The sequence below is a fragment of the Lygodium microphyllum genome, chromosome 3, assembly GCF_053477565.2.
Source record: "Lygodium microphyllum isolate KBCC chromosome 3, Lygodium_microphyllum_v1.1.10, whole genome shotgun sequence".
Classification (NCBI taxonomy): domain Eukaryota; kingdom Viridiplantae; phylum Streptophyta; class Polypodiopsida; order Schizaeales; family Lygodiaceae; genus Lygodium; species Lygodium microphyllum.
Genome location: NC_141137.1, coordinates 163,579,952 through 163,596,971, shown reverse-complemented (window position 1 = coordinate 163,596,971; position 17,020 = coordinate 163,579,952). Strand labels below are relative to the sequence as shown.

The window sequence follows — 17,020 nt, the reverse complement described above, 5'->3', positions numbered from 1 at the left end:
ATTGTTATGAAAAATAGATTGTGAAGAGAAGGGAATGGTTCAATACACAGCTAAAGAAGAATAATCTTGCAAAGGGAATGCTGGTTATGAGATATGACAGTAGCTTGGACCTCACTTTTCAAACTAAGTTTCAAGTTAGATGGGAAGGACCTTTCCTCATCAAGTAGAAGTTTGAAAATGGTACTTACTTAGATGGGACTATTAACAGCAATAGAATCAATGGATTCTGTCTAAAGAAATATATCTGCAGAAACCTGTAAATAAAGGGGATGTAAGTAATCTACATACTATATGTAGAGTAGGTTTCTTCCAATTGATTATTTGGGGAAAAATCAGTTTTTAGAATTCTAGTGTTAATTAGATGGTTGTAAATGATGAACAACATATTTAAAGTATGCTTTGACACGTATTAAAGGTCTCTGTCAAGTTTGGTGTTGATCCGAGCAAGAATGTGAAAGTTATGGTCTCTGGAAGGTCGATATCTGAAGCAGATGCATGCAAAAATTTAGGATTGCATGCTATGTGGAGCCATTTTAGGACAATAGATCAAAGAATTTGTTGTTCTGGAGAGTTTTAGATTAGAAAGAGAGCTACAACTTTCCTTTTTGAAGCTTTGAAATCAGAGACCCGGTTAGAAAGTTATGAGTTGTTCTGTGCTCCAATATGCCTAGTTCTAGTTTTTCCTTTCCTGATGCTAACCAAACCATGCCATTGCCTCCTAAGAGATGAGTTCATCTGTAACAGCAGTTGACTATATGTAACATCAACCTTCTTACCTTTTAAATCCTCAAGCAAGTTGTAAGGAACTTGATCGATTCCCAAATCAAAGTCCCCTATTTGAATCTTCATTCGTTGTCTAGCTTTCCTTGTTGGTTTCTAGAACATCTGCAACATGTTTTCTCTTTTTAATTCTGTGTTGTCCTTTGAGTTTCAGTTTTAGTATCCCTTTCTATGGCTCTCTTGTTAGCTAAAACATTTGCATTTTCCCCATCATCAGACATGCTGATTTTGATCATGTGCCTTCATCAGGTCTTCTTTCCAACTGCTGCCTAGCTGGTTCAAGTGGCCTTTATTCCTATTGAGGTGTAGCATCTTGCCTAGCATTCCATTGTGGCATGGGATACATGTCCCCTTCTATTCTTCTTCGATAAGGGCAATCAGGAGCAATATGACCTCTCTCCCTACAATTAAAGCATTCAAAGTTTTTCCATCTATTTCTTAGAGGTCCTCTAACTCTAGGTTGCATTTGAGGCTACCTTGCCTGTAATATGGTCATATTCAAATTCAGATTTGCCAAGGGTTTCTATAGTTTATTAATCACATCACCATCAGGTTTGATATGACTTTGTTGAGTTCCACTCTCCGCTCTTTCAAATGCCCCATGAAGATTCACAGCTTGATGTCTTGCATTTCCTGCAACAGTGTCAACTTGATTAGGCCGTAAAAACTCATGCACATCAATACCTCTTGATTGATCTAACCTCAACTGTATTTTCTTTTGCTCTTCTTTGGCTATTTTAATTGCATCTTCATATGAGAAACTCATTTTTTACTTCATTCCAATTTGCCCTTGTCTCTTCATTTAGTGAGTTCTACCATAATCTTGTAGAACCTTCAAGGAGCATGTTGATCATTTGAAGCTTATCTACATTAATGTCCCTTCAAGCTTGGTAAGCCAACCACTCCAATCTCTTGATAAACTTATTAGCATCCTCATTTTCAGTACCAAAGAAGGGTTCATATCCAAAAGTTGCCATGCTTGAGTTTGTGTATAGATTGGTTTCCAAACCTTACACTTCCCAACTGATAAGGTCAGCAAGATATCTTCAACATGGGAGATCCTCAGTGGGGGCACCAATCTATGGTAGGTGAATTGGGTAGTCGGCCTCTAACAACCCCCAAGACAACACCACAAGATAAATATCGAGGATTTTTCCTTAACAAAACCCACAAAACGACACCATTGAACACATGATCAAATATTTCTAAGCACTCACTCCTCGTTGAGACTTCAATTCAACACTTAAGCAATTTAAACCTTCGAGCTCAAAATTTACCATTTTTAGAGAGAATCTAATGTGGAGACAACCATGGTGAATGAGACACTGACAACACAAGATTTCATATTCACACAACTCTTATTTGTTAGGGATGGCAACCCCACGTAGCAACTACCCCACAAAGCATGGTTGTCTCAAGCAGTGCAAAATCAGTTGTAGATCCTTTCTGTTCTTCTTTTCTCATAGCCCACATAAATACAAACAAAAAACGCAACTAACCAAAGCTTTATACAACAAATTTTTATGCCAAATCAACTGCTACAAGCATTTCACTATTGTAGACATTCCATTACTACAACAAAATAGAGATTACAGTAATATAGCAATGGATAATCATGATAACTTTCATGGGAAACTAAGTTGGTGACGTAGATGTTGGTGAATTGAATTATTTCCTCATAGAGCATAGAAATTACCTCATAGAGCACTACACAGAATATCTCATAACTTTTTAACCAGGCCTCGGATTGCCAAGCTTCAAAAAGTAAAGTTGTAGCTCTCTTTCAAATCTAGAACTCTCTAGAACAACTCAAAATCGAATTATTTGATATGTTGTCCTATAATAGCTTTGCATAGCTTGTAGTCTTAAATATATTGTTGCTCTATACAACAAACACATAACTTCTTTGTTCCAAAACGGCACAAACTTGCAAATGAGAAGACACTTCCTTTGATTTCATATGATCATTTTAGAGTAACAGCAGATACATCTCGGCATATCTTGCATTGATGAAGAGTTACGCGAGCTTCAACTTTATGAACTCTAATTCATCATTTTCCTAGTTGCAAATCCTTCCAAATTTCCACTAACTTGAGTCCGAGCATTCAGTACCTGCCCAGAATACATATTCTCTGCTACATACCCAGTTTCAGATGTAGAGATCCTTTATTTACATTCTTATCTCCTGCACAGGAAGCCTCACACAAACAACTAACATACCTCCCTCTCAACACAATGAAGAATAGCCCTTTGTTGTCTTTCACTCATATCCATACATCAAAACATATTTGCATACTCTCTGCCCCATGCAGCAGTAGAAGAAAACAAGACCAAAGGAAAACTATTAGCTATCATCTAAAAACTGAGAACTCAGATCAACCCATTATTTTAACGGCCTTGCCATCATGCTCCATGGCTCTGATAACTTCAGTTTCACGATCTCTATTAGCTCTTCAGGAAATACATCTGCGTACTTTTAACCATGATGGTTCTTCTTCTTTTTGACCATCTTGATTTCCCTTGTTAAGCTTGATCAAGTAAACGAGAAGATTTTTCTAATCGAACTTTAGGTTTCCCTGTCGTCTCACCTTGTGTAGTTGCTATTTCATTGTTCAAATCCTAAAATGTCACTTAACCTTTTCCACAATGGATATGAGCATCATTGGGAATCTGCCAATCCATTCCTAGTAAATATTCATAAGCTCCTAAGTTCATTACTCTGAATCCCATACTTGAAAGGTTTCCTCCTAGGTTAAACTCTACCTTGGCAGTTTGCTGTGTAGAAAGTACTTCCTTTCCATTTGCTAATTCCACAAGCAGTTTTGATGCATTTACTATATCTATTCCTAACTTCTTAGCACACTTGGGAGAAATAAATGAGTGTGTACTTCCACATTCAAAAAAAACTTTAAATGATTTACATCAGTGACTAGCTTGTGTCTATATTATCAAATATTAATAATTTGGACCCTTCTTGTGGAATGGAGCATGAACAATTGCTTTTTCAATATCTTCTTCCATAGTAGGATATTCCTCTCTATTAGTCTCTTTTAAGGTAATATTTGACAATCTTCCTCTTGTCATAGCTACTTGACCACGGCCTTGGGCAACTTTGCCTTGACCTCGAAATTGGCTTTGGCAATGGTTTCCACCAAGCTTTGGACAATCTCTCACGAAATGTCTTGGCTCATTATAGTGAAAGCACCTAAGACCATCCGTGTTTCCCTAGGCAGGAACAAAATTTCCAATTCCATTTGATTTTTCTGTTTTCTTTTGACCTTGGTGAAATTGGCCTTGGGTTCTTTTTGCTTGACCTTTGAATCCTCCTTTGTTCTGGTTATTATAGCTCCAGAACTTATTATTTTTAGGCTTTGATTGTACTTCATGCACAATAGGAGTAACTCAAATCAAAGCATCTTAGAGGTCTATGGGCGCATTGACTCCAAATGAGTGCTCAAAGGAGAATTTAGCCCATTTTAGAACTTGGACACTTATTGAGAAATATCCATGGAGGGTGAATATTTAAGAAGTGAAACAAACTTGGAGTAATACACCTCCAGGGTCAGTCCCATTTGCTTCAAATTAAAGAACTCATTCATCTTTTGGTGTGATAAGCTCGAGGTAAATATCTTCCTCTTACAACTTCTTTCAGCAAATCCCAAGTAATGGTATTTTTAGGGACACCTTGATCTCGGCACTACGAGTTGAGCTTCGCCAATTAATTTTAGCTTAGCTATCATGGCTTGATTGGTTGGGACAATTCCACCAGTAGTAAAATAATCTTTCATCGATTCGATCCAAATGTTTGCATCGGCTTCCACATTCTCGCCTTTCTCGTTAAATTTTGGAGGTTTGACTTGCTTGAAAAGATTCCTTTTCTCTTGGGCTTCGTTGGGAATTATTGTTGGTGCAAAATTCTGAGAAATTTTTAACAATTTCCAAGTTAAATTTTACGAAATTTATATAGCGTCAATATTAGAGTTTTAAACAAATTATTTCTTACTTAATTTATTGAAATAATTTCAAATAAAACTCTTTTCCCATTACTCAAGTTAAATTGCAATTTCAGAGATTCTAAGGGAAAATAAGATTCCATTATTTCTCTGATTGATAAAGTATCAATCAATCTCTATTACAATGGGTGTACACAGTAATCAAATGGGAAGAAATACATTATTCAAATAGCTCACATACTCATCTTATTATTTTTCAGAAAAGGATTTCCTACAACAATTTAAACATGACACTCAGATACATCCTTTATGAAGTAACTTGGATTCTGAGAGTAGATATCTAGGAATCTATATTTTTGAGGGAGTTCAGGAAATCTGTCCTTTTTGTAGTTGTGACAGCTAGACCGACCTATGACTTTTACTTTGTTAGCTGGAAGGATCTTTGTAACTTTCTCATAGATATACGGGTTTAGTTTGATCTTCTTGCCTCTAATATACATGGTTAGGTCTAGCTTCACAAAATAGATAGATTTTGACAACTTTAAGATCTTCCATCCATTTTACCCTTTTCAGATTATTCTAAAGATAAGCTAGACAACTTGCACTGATATAGCAGTATCCTTCGCTTATCATCCACTGTCTTTCATGATATAGAGGTGGTGAGGGGTTGTACAATTGATCTAGTATCTGCATCATCTGATTTCTCTAGGAAATATTGGATAAATGCATAGCTGGCATAAACATTACTCGGAAGATCAAGAATCGTTTCCAAGATTTGTTATTCTGCCATAATTCAAAACATACATTAACAAAGAGAATAAAACATGTCCTAGGCAATATTTACCATCCAAGAAAAGATTTTTTTCCTTGAACTTACATCATATTCTATTCTAATGAGCGCTCTCATATTAACTGTGAGGTGTCTGCCAGTCTAAATCCAAGGCACATCTTAGAAGTTTATTTTATTCAAGGATTGTTTGAATTATATACGTGTCCATGAGATAAATTACGTGAAGGAAAATGTGATTTAATGGACTAATTAAGGAAGCTAGTTGTATATGTTTCAATAAATGTATTGTAGGTAATTAAAAAACTAAAGATGATTCCGTCATCAAAGGAAAGCGGGTGGGTATGACCCCCGACGGGTCCATCCAATGGTTGGTGGTCTTGATTAGATGGGAGCTTTTCTAAATTGGCAATAAAAATAGGAAGACGATAAATTGACCAACTAGTCGTTAGATAGAACTGATTTGCATTGTTTTAGGGGGCCAGAGTGGGATTTTGCCTTATGGACAAGAGGGTTGACGTACCACACTCCCCTTCATCTCCCATTCTCTTTGAACCAAGTGCAATGGCAAGTCCGCTTCAAATCAAGTAATCCTCTAGAAGTGAAAACTCAAAAATATTGACGCTAGTTGGCTGCTAGGAGACTCTCATCTGATTTTAGGAACCCAAAAATCCAGGTCGATCATCCTAGTGAGTTCTGTCGAAACACTTCCATTGTGATGTAGACTCAGTGGGGTCTAAGTGACAAACCTCATGATTTCCAAGGGAGTGCCGAGCGGCATCATTTGGAAAACCTACTGATGGACTACATAAAGGTGCACCTTGGAATGAGCCTGACAGACACCTCATAGTTGGTATCAGAGTGCACGTTAGTATAGAATACGACGTAAGCTTAAGAAATAATTTGAGTCTCAAACTCTAATATTAACACTATATAAATTTCCTAAAGCTTGACTTGGAAATTGTTAAAAATTTCTAAGAATTTTGCACCCACAATAATTCCCAACAAGGCTCAAGAGAAAATGAATATTTTGAAGCAAATAAAACCTTTGGAATTTGATAAGAAGGGCAAGAATGTGGAAGGTGATGCAGAAATTTAGATCAAATTTATGGAAGATTATTTTACTACTTTGTTGGAACTGTCCCAGCCAACCAAGCCATGATAGCTAAGCTAAAATTAATTGGCAAAGATCAGCTCTAGTGGAAGCAGTGGTGCCGAGATCAAGGTGTCCCTAAAAATACCATTACTTGGGATTTGCTGAAAGAAGATGTAAGAGGAAGATATTTACCTCCAGCTTATTGTAGCCAAAAGATGAATGAGTTCTTTAGTTTGAAGCAAATGGGACTGACCCTGGAAGCATATTACACCAAGTCTGTTTCTCTTCTTAAATATGCACCTCCCATGGATACTATTCAACAAGTGTCCAAGTTATGCAAACAATGGGTTAAATTATTCCCTGAGCACTCATTTGGAATCAATTCACCCAATAGACATCCAAGATGCTTTGATTTGAGCTGCTCTTATTGTGCGGGAAGTACAATCAAAGATTAACAATAATAAGTTCTTGAGCTATAATAACCATAACAAAGGAGGATTCAAAGGTCAAGCAAAACGAACCCAAGGCCAATTTTACCAAGGTCAAAAGAAAAGGGCAAAATCCAATGCAATTGGAAATTTTGTTTGTACCTAGGGAAACAAGGATGGTATTAGATGCTTTCACTATAATGAGCCAGAATATTTCAGGAGAGATTGTCCAAAGCTTGGTATAAACCATCTCTAAGGCTAATTTTGAGATCAAAGAAAAGCTGCCCGAGACCATGGTGAAGTACTTATGGCAAGAGGAAGAACCTCAAATATTACCCTAAAAGAGACTAATAGGGAGGAAGATCCTACTATGGAATAAGATATTGAAAGAGCAACTGTTCATGTTGCATTCCACATGAAGGGTCCAAATCGTCAATATTCGGTAATACTACAGACATTATCTAGTCACCAAAGTAAATCATTTAAAGTTTTGATTGACTGTGAAAGTACACACTCAGTTATTTCACCCAAGTATGCTAAGAAGTAAGGAATAGATATAGTAAATGCATCAAATCTGATTCTGGAATTAGCAAATGGAAATGAAGTACTTTCTACATAGCAAACTACCAAGGTAGAGTTTAACCTAGGAGGAAACCTTTCAAGTATGAGGTTCAGAGTAATGAACTTAGAAGCTTATGAATGTTTACTAGGAATGTATTTGTTGATTCCCAATGATGCTTATATCCATTGTGGAAAAGGTCAAGTCACATTTCAATATTTGAACGGTGAAATAGCAACTACACAAGGTGAAACATGGAAAATTAGTAAAATATTCTCTAATTGTGAAATTCTTGAAGAAAGGATTACCTAAAATCAAGATGGTTAGATAGAAGAAGAAAAATCATGGTTAAAAGAGTACGGTGACATATTTCTTGAAGAGCTAATTGAGTTACCTCTGAAAAGAGAAGTTGACCATGAGATCAAACTTGTTCTAGGAGCCGTTCCAGTGGCAAAGAGACCTAAAAAATATCTATTCTTGAAGCCATCAAACTAAAAGAGCAACTCAAACAACTACTAGAACAAGGGTATATTGGGCCAATTAGTTCACTATGGGAAGCCCCAATATTATTCCAAAAGAAGAAAGATGGAACTCTCCATCTTTGTATCAACTACGGAGGGCTAAACTAGGTAACACTAAAGAATAAGTACCCTATCCCAAGGATAGAGGAGCTTCTTGATCATCTACAAGGAGCAAGGATCTTTTCTAAGATCAATCTTTGGTTAGGATAATACCAGATTAGAGTCAAGAATGAAGATATTCCTAAAACAGAGTAAGAATCTTTTCTAAAATCGAATTCATTGTGATGCCATTTGGGTTGACAAATGCTCCAGCTACCTTCAAAAGGTTAATGCATTACATTTTCAGACCTCATCTCAATGATTTTGTTCTTGTATTCATAGTGTTTGCTAAAGGTATATTAGTAGATCCTGCCAAGGTCAAAGATGTTCAATATTGGCCACCCCCAACCACTGTCAAGGAAGTGAGAAGTTTTCTAGGTCCAACAGAATGGTATAAGATATTTATCAGCAACTATGCCCAATTTGCAACACCTCTTACAGACCTAGTCAAAAAGCAAGTTGCCATTATCTGATGAACAATCTAGCTTTGAGCAACTAAAGCATAGGTTGATAACTGCTCCTAACTTAAGGCTACCTAACTTAAGCAAGGAATTTGAAGTTGTCAGATATGCCAGCTCTTTTGCATTGGGATGCGTACTAATGTAAGAAGGACATCCTGTAGCTTACTCCTTGCAAAATGAAAGCCCATGATAAGAGATATGCTACTCATGACATGGAGTTGTTAGTTGTGATTCACGCTCTCAAATTATGGAGACATTACTTGCTTGAGAATAAGTTTTCCTTAGTCATAGATCATAAAAGTCTTAAGTGGATTTTTACTCAGCCTAATCTTAATATGAGGCAACGATGGTGGATCAAAATTTTGTAGGACTATGACTTTGAAATTAAGTTCAAACCTAGTAAAGAAAATGTAGTAGCAGATGCCCTTATCTGTAAAGACTTCCTTGATATGAAAAAACTCTTAATGCTGTCAAGAAAATACACTAATGGCAAAGACTCAAGGGCGATGTACTGAAGTATGCCACTGAATGTATAAATTTCCAAAGGGTAAAATTTGAGTGTGTCAAGTTACAAGAAAAAATCCAACCACTTGACATTTCCTAGATGAAATGGGAGTTTATTAGCATGGAATTTGTAGTTGGGTTACCTTCTGTTCAAGGAGGAGATAACTCAATAATGGTAATAGTAGACATGCTAAAAAAGTCATTCATCTTATTCCAACAAAAACCAATTACAAAGCTTTAGATATTGTAAGAATTTTTGTAAAAGAGATTTTTAGGTTACATTGGTTACCAAAAAGGATCATCAGTGATCATGATTCTCTTTTCACATCACATTTCTGGAAGAGTTTATTTGAAGCCATTGGAACCCAACTTTGTTTCAGTACTGCTTATCATCCACAAATTGATGGGTAGACAAAATGCGTTAACTAGGTGATTGAGGATATTTTGCATGCATATTGTAGCAAGTGAGGGCTGAAATGATGAACGGGTTGCCTCTTACCCATCCAACCTCCAATCCTCACTAAGAGAACTAAAGAGGGGCACCACCTAGCCAAAGGGAGGATGGGCTAGGACATCCCTTTTCTCAACGAGAATCAAGAGAACCAAGACACAAATTTACAAGAGAGAATATATGTACTAGACACCATATTGGAATATAGGAGAGAGAGATGAGAGGAGAGGGATACAAGGGGAGAAGAGGTAGAAGAAGCTTGCCATTATAGTACATAATAAAAGAACTTACTCATAGCTTACCTCAAAGAGATGAGGGTATTCTAGAATGCTCTCATGGACTTGTCATTGTCCTCTCTCCCCCCCCTCTTCATTCTCCATGGGCTCTTTATATAGCCTCCATGTATGGCATCTTTGAAAATATGGAGAATAGTGGATGGGACAAGTCCCCACCTTGGTCATCATGCAAGAAGCCAAGGGTGGTGGTAGACAAAATAGAGAAATGGAGCTACATTACAAGAGGTGGGTGCCCAAATCACATTATTATAATATATTTACAAGAAGGACAGAGTGGAAAGTTGGTGTGGTGAAAGAGAGAAGAAAATTGCATGTAGCCAGCAGTCTGCACCTTCGTAACTTCAAATCCGTGAGGAATTTGAAAAAAGTTTCTTCTGCAACTTTGTAGACCAGGTCGAAACCAATCGGGCATCGCGAGAATTTTCTTGAAATTTGCTTTTTCTTGGGAGTTATTGAGATTATAAAAAACAGCTTCTAAAAGTTGCTTTGACTTTAGTCCCCCATATATATATAAATACATATAAGCATGTGACAAAAGGGGTCCATGCTTGTAAGCTTTTGTGCAAGATCCAAATGACACCATGATGTGGATATTGACTTGTGTGCTAGGGTGAGGTGTCCTCTAATGATGGTGATAGATTCCAAATCTTAGTGATGCAGACGGGGCCCATGTGTAGTTGGAGGCTAGTCCTTTGAAAAATCTATGCACTCACTCAACTCCTAGATGTAATCCATTTCCATCTTCACTAAGATAACCATCCCTTTTACCCTTTACATTGACATGCCTTCTAGAACTTGTTCCCCCCATTTGCTAGAGTTATCATAATCGAGAAGCAATGTAGCATACCTAGTGCTTGAAGAGTAAACCCAAAGTGATATGGTAAGCTTTTGATAGGGGCTTTGGCCAAATTTTGTGGTAATAATCCGGGTTGTAAAAAACACGGATCACAAGGAACCTAAGAGGTGAATTCAGTACCTACCCTTAATGGAATTTGCTGATAATGCCTTCTATAATCGAGGTATTTAGATGACTCTTCAAATAGGGAGACAAGGCCTTCATCCGTGTCCATCCAAAGAAGAGTTATTTGTCTTTAGGAGAATTTAAGAAGCTAAGTCCAAGATATTGTGGACCCTATAAAGTTCTCAAGTGCTTAGGACCAAGCACTTACAAGATACAACTCCCTAAGAATATGAAAATCCACAATGTATTTCATGTTAGCTTATTGAAAGCATACGTAGCTAACCCTAACCATATCCTTGATTATCAACAAGTTGTAATACCTAACCAAGAAGTCCTTGAGCTACAACCTCACATAATAATTGATGTAAGGGAGAGAAAATTGAGGAGTAGAATCCTTAAAGAATATCTTGTCCAGTAGAAGGAATATCCTGAAGAATATGCAACATGGATAAATGAGAATGTTCTTTATCAACAATACCCATAGTTTCTCTCGAGATGAGGACATCTCAATTTCTCTAAGGGGAGGAGGATGTAATACTTCCACACAATTAAAAGTCAATTGGTTAGTTAAAAAGCTAGTTAGTCAATTAATAAGTTAGTAAGGTTACTAGCTAAAGACTAATTGAAGTAAAAAAATTATCTAACGTTAATAACTAACTACCATTTAAAAAGTTAAATAAATAAATAAATAAAATCGAGGATCATAACCCAATATTTTTTTTCAAATTAAAAAGGATTGTAGCCACCCATTACGAAAGTATGAATGTGTCAATGTGTATAGTATGAATGATCCAAAAATATTAGATTTTTGGACAAGACTAGCATATTTTAGATATTATTTATTGTAAATATCCTAGAGAAATATGGAAATTTTTAGAACAGGATGTCATGTGAGAAAAGCAAGTAGTGTTTTAAGCTAGTTTTGGAGATCTAATACAAAAAAAAGAATGATTGACAAAATTGTGCACGTCACAATCACAGCTTATAGGTTGTAAACAACACTTCAATCGTGGAGAAGAAGAAGGAATGATCTGGAAGATTTCTAACCAAGTAAGTGTCTTGGGTTTTTACCCCCCTTTCGAAGCCAATGGAGCTATCAGATTTGTGTTTTGAGCATCAGACTGCATCTTAGAAGTTTCAGATCAATGATTTTTCCAAGATTCCCTCCACAAAGAGCTCTTCTTCTCAGTCAGAACCCATCTTCTCTTATTAAGCTATAAATATGAGGCATGGGGAGTAGTTTAGAGAAGCACAAGGAGACCCCGAGAGGCTATGAGAGAGAGGTAGAGAGAGGGAGGTAGAAGGATACCCCTCCAAGAGGCTAAGAGAAGGAGCTTGAGAGAAGAGAGAGAAAGAAAGAAAGAAAGAAAGTTATATTAACGTCTTCTAAAGACCAAAACTGGCCTATGAGACAAATTGTGATACAACTGATGAGGTCGAGCTATCCAAAATAAAAGTGCTGAATGAAAAGCTAAAAACTGGAAACTAAAAATATGGTGCTGTGAGTGTGATAAGTGTCGTGTATGTGTATGTGTGTATGTAGCTCTGGTACTCCAGATAATGGCTACAAAAGGGGAACAAATGTTGGCTGTGATAGGGGAACAACTGTCGGCTGTGATAAAGTGGTGTGATGTGTATATGTAACAGATGTAGGGAGATATACTATCCTGGGATGTAGTAGCAGTCGTCAAGTCGCTAATAGTAGGTGATCCCTCCTGGATGCAGGATGTGGTACATCGGCAGTGGAGAAAGAGCAAACTGGAGGTCTGAGATCCAATGTGTCGAGTGTCATCGGATCTCAGTCTGCTGTCGATGTAGATCAAGAATCCTCCGGATCTCCTATCGGTGTGGCTGTGGGGTCCGAAACCCACGGATCCTCGTGCGGCGTCGAGTACGCTGGTCCTCAGCCTGCTATAGTGTGAGCCCGGAGGTCTGGCTGGAGGCTGGTATAGTAGCTCTCACTCTGTCTATCTGAAAGAACTGTGTAATAGTCATCTGGGTGGGCCCCTCTCTGACTGGGACCCGCTGTGTGCTCTGCTCTCTGATGTGCCATGCCTCTCCCAGAAAACGGCCAAATGATCTCTGATCCATATCAGTCATACATCCCTGAAGTGAGCTGCTCAATGTATATATAGATCTCAACTCTGAGTATGCCGGGCATCTGAGAACAAAATGCTCCTCACTCTCCACCTCTAATCTTCAAAGGGGGCATATCCTCTCCTCCCGTGAGATGCCATTGGCTCTGCCACTCTCAATCATAAGCTGATGTGATGATACCATGAGCTGTCCAATAAGAACTCTCAATCGATGTGGCATATAGATCTGCATATATCTCAGAATCTCTATGAATCCCTACTCTGATATGCTCAAGAACTGTGTATAATAATGTGCCATCTTCGATGGCAGTGGCTGTGCAGGGCTGACCCATGTCCTCTGTATATAAATATGCCATATCTCCAGTCTGATGACTCTATTCCTCTCAGAGAGAGAGAGGGTGTAAGTGGGAGCCTGAGTATCATATAGAAGAGGTGGGAGTCTATCAATGTCCAGCCCATGTCTGTCAAACAAAGCTCTAGTCTGTGCATACCATGATGTGGTATCCCCCGCTCGAGCCATCTCCTGAGATGCCATATATGCTCTGTATGCAATGCGATCTCTGTCCATATCCTGAAATCTGTGTAGGAAGCAGACTGTCTGAAATAATGCCTCGACTAGCATGGGCAGTGTGGCAAGCTCTGCTCGCACAATGTCATGTGGGACTAAGGCCTTGCTGCAAATCAATCTAGATATCACGATCACCTGAGGTCTCTCCATCAATGTCCATACATAATCGGCAAGGCTTGGCTCCCATATAGCTACTCCATACATCAAGCTGGAGTGATTAGAGTATCAAAGAGGCACCCCTTGGTGCAGGGCTCCTGGAAATGTGCCTGATGACACTGTTGCTCCATAAGAGCCAATGCTGAGTATCCTCTAGTGAGGCGGTCACGAGCTGCCTGTGTCATCGAGAAAATCCCTGAAGCTGATGTAAAGGTGACTCCCAAATATACATATGATCCAGTGACCTCAATACTCCCTCCTGCTGCCATGAAAATACTCTGTCTGCGTATCTGAGCTGATGTATGGAATATAAGAACCTTGGTTTTACCAAGGTTCACTGTCATGCCTCTCTGTATGCAAAAATCATCCAATGCTAATAAATGCTGCTGTAATCCCTGAGCTGAATCTGAGACCAACACAATGTCATCTGCATATAGTAAGATATGAACTGTGGCTCCACTGAGATCTATACCTCCATCGGCTCACTGTTGAATAAACTCTACTATCTCATCAATGTATAGCCCAAATAGATTCGGTGAGAGTGGGCATCCTTGTTTCACACCAATGATGCTCACAAGGGGATCTGATATACCTCCCGAACATCTGACTCTGCCAGTAACCCACTCATATAGTGCATAAATACCCCACATCATGTCATCATCCACCCCCAGATCAAGTAGGCATCTGAAAAGCCTCTCTCTCGGAACCGTGTCAAAGGCTTTGCATAAATCCACAAAGCAACAATACAATCTCTGTTTCTTCACTCGTGTCTGGTCGATCAGACAACGGAGAGTGAAGATGTGGTCTATGGTAGAAAATGCCCGTCTGAACCCTGCCTGTCCAGGTGCGCACATGCGCTCTCTCTCTGCCAGCGTGCTGAGCTGCTCCTCCATCACTGTGCCATAAAGTTTGGCCAAAACTGGCCCAATCATGATGGTCCTATACGTGTTAGGATCCATAGGATCCCCTGACTTGTGGATAGGTACAATGATGTGCTCTATCCACGAGTCAGGGAACCCCTCAGACAATGCACGGTTGAAGAGGTGAGCAATGAGTGGAGCCAATGTGTCTCTGCCATATATAATATGCTCTGCCTAAAGATCAAACTGGTCTCGAGCGCGGCCATGCTGTAATCGTGAGATAGCATGTTCCACCATACTAATGGTGAAAAAGGATGAAATACCCAGTCTCGATGTACATGGTGTGGGTATCACTGTGCGGGTACATGATATAAACTCTGTGCGTATCCATGCCATACTACAGGGTCATGTATCGGTGTGGGTGAGCGTGGTTCTCTGATCTGCCTCCATGCCTTTGCACAATCTCTGCTCATAAGAAAGTGGTATATATCCCAATATCTCTCCTCCTCCCACTCCCGCTTTTTACGGCGGGTCAAGCGGTGCATGCGTCTCTGCGCCTATCTGTGTGTGATCTCTCCTCTGGCCTCCAAATCGCGTAGCTGTCGACGTAGATCTCTGCACTCATCATCATACCACCTTTTCTGTGGCATGGTACCGGTCTGAGGGGGGTGCATGTATGTGTGATGTGGAAAACTGAGTGTAGCAGAATCATGCAGAATGCGTGTGATATCAGTGGTCAGTGTATCAAGGGGTGCGTATGGATCAAGTGACGTGATGTGCTCCTTTAGATGCTGTGAGTAAACATGTGAGAGCTCATGAGTGAAGTGTATGGTAGTATGCATGTGGGGTATGATATCTGCAAGTGGTGATGGTAATGAGGTGAGGAGTGAGAAACTGAGAAATGTGTGATCGACACCAAGTGGAAGTCTCCCAAGGCCGAAGGACTCGATAGTATCCATCCCATCGATCGGTCTGAGTAGATAATCTACAGTACTCTCACCCCCCCCATGTGGGAAGCATGTAATACCTCCTGAATATGGCCATCGTGCCATCCCATTATAAATAACGAGATGATGTGTACTACCAAGCTCAAGTAAATGCCCTCCATACCCTGTGGCATCTGGCCCAGTATCTGCTGACTCCCGACTGATCCCCAACTCCTTAGGGTCTAATGCTCTCATGATCTCTGGCTGCTCCATATCAAAACTCTCACACTGTCGGCTTTGTGTGCGCCCGTTGAAGTCCCCCATAAGGAAGACCTCACCCAAACTAGAATATAGAATAATGTCCTCTGAGAGCTGTGAATAAGGGGAGGGGGAATCTCTGGCCTGAATATCACCCTGCATAGTAGCATATCTGGACCCTCGTGGTGAAAAGTAGCATACTGCCATATAGATCCATCTCTCATCTGATATCTGCACTCTGATCCATATGTAACTGGCCTCCTCATCTTGTCTCACTAACTAGATATGTCTCTGTATCCCTTGACAGAATAGAACTACCACCCCTCCTGAGCCCCTAGATGTACTCTTCCTAGTAGTAGCCCGGTATGCAGATACCCACTCAAATCCTGTAATGCGTGGAAGCCCTCTCTCTGGGCTCTCATGTGTCTCTGTGAGGCATATAACATCATGGTCGGGTAAAATCTCCTCAAGTCTGTCCGGTCGTGACCATAGGGAGCCATTGCAGTTCCAAACTACCACACGTATCGGGATCTCCTGTACAGTCCTCTGCCCCGTCTCATAGACCACGCCCCCCTATTTGGTGGGGCGTCCATCTATAAAAATCCGGCCATCTCGATAGAAGGCCTTACGGCCTTCTCTACGTGCTTGGAGTATCAGTGGCATGCATGCTCGTCTGTGTGCAATCTGCATCTGAGTCAGGTCCTCATCCATGAAGATGGGAGCCCCAGTCATCCCTCGGAGCAAAATCCGCTTCCGAAAGAAAGCGGCTCTGTCCTCCGGTGTGCTCATATGTAATATCAGAGCTCTGACCTTGGTAGTATCTCGTCCTGCATGCCATGCCTGAGTAAAGGGCATGCTCGTGCCCTAGTCGGGTGCATAGCCCGCGTGCGTCCTCCTCCAGAGATGCCCCTTTGGGGAGCCCGGTAATACGCACGTTCAATCTACACGCGTTCCTGAACCTCTCCTCCTCTAAGGTCTCCTAAACCCGGACTACCTCCTCCTTTTTATTTTCTTCCTGTACCTCCTTCTTAATGTTCTTCTTCACTACCTCAATCCACCCCTCCTTATTCCCTTCTAATTCTTCCTTCATGTTTGCTTTGATTTTTTCCTCCCATCCCTCTCTCGAAGCCTCAACTTCGGTTTTAATGCATACCTGCAGGTCCTCTCGGCATTCCTTCGTGATAGCCTCTCGGAGGTCCGCTTTGAAATCCGCGTCCTCTCTTGCCTCCCATAGATGTGACACTTCCGTTTGTAGCTTGT

The 17,020-nt window shown here is 39.9% G+C and overlaps 1 pseudogene; it reads right to left on the bottom strand.

Annotated features, from left to right (window-relative positions):
- Positions 1 to 12,591: 12,591 nt before the first annotated feature.
- Positions 12,592 to 14,369, bottom strand: LOC148039114 (uncharacterized; annotated as a pseudogene).
- Between the last annotated feature and the right edge of the window lie 2,651 nt (positions 14,370 to 17,020).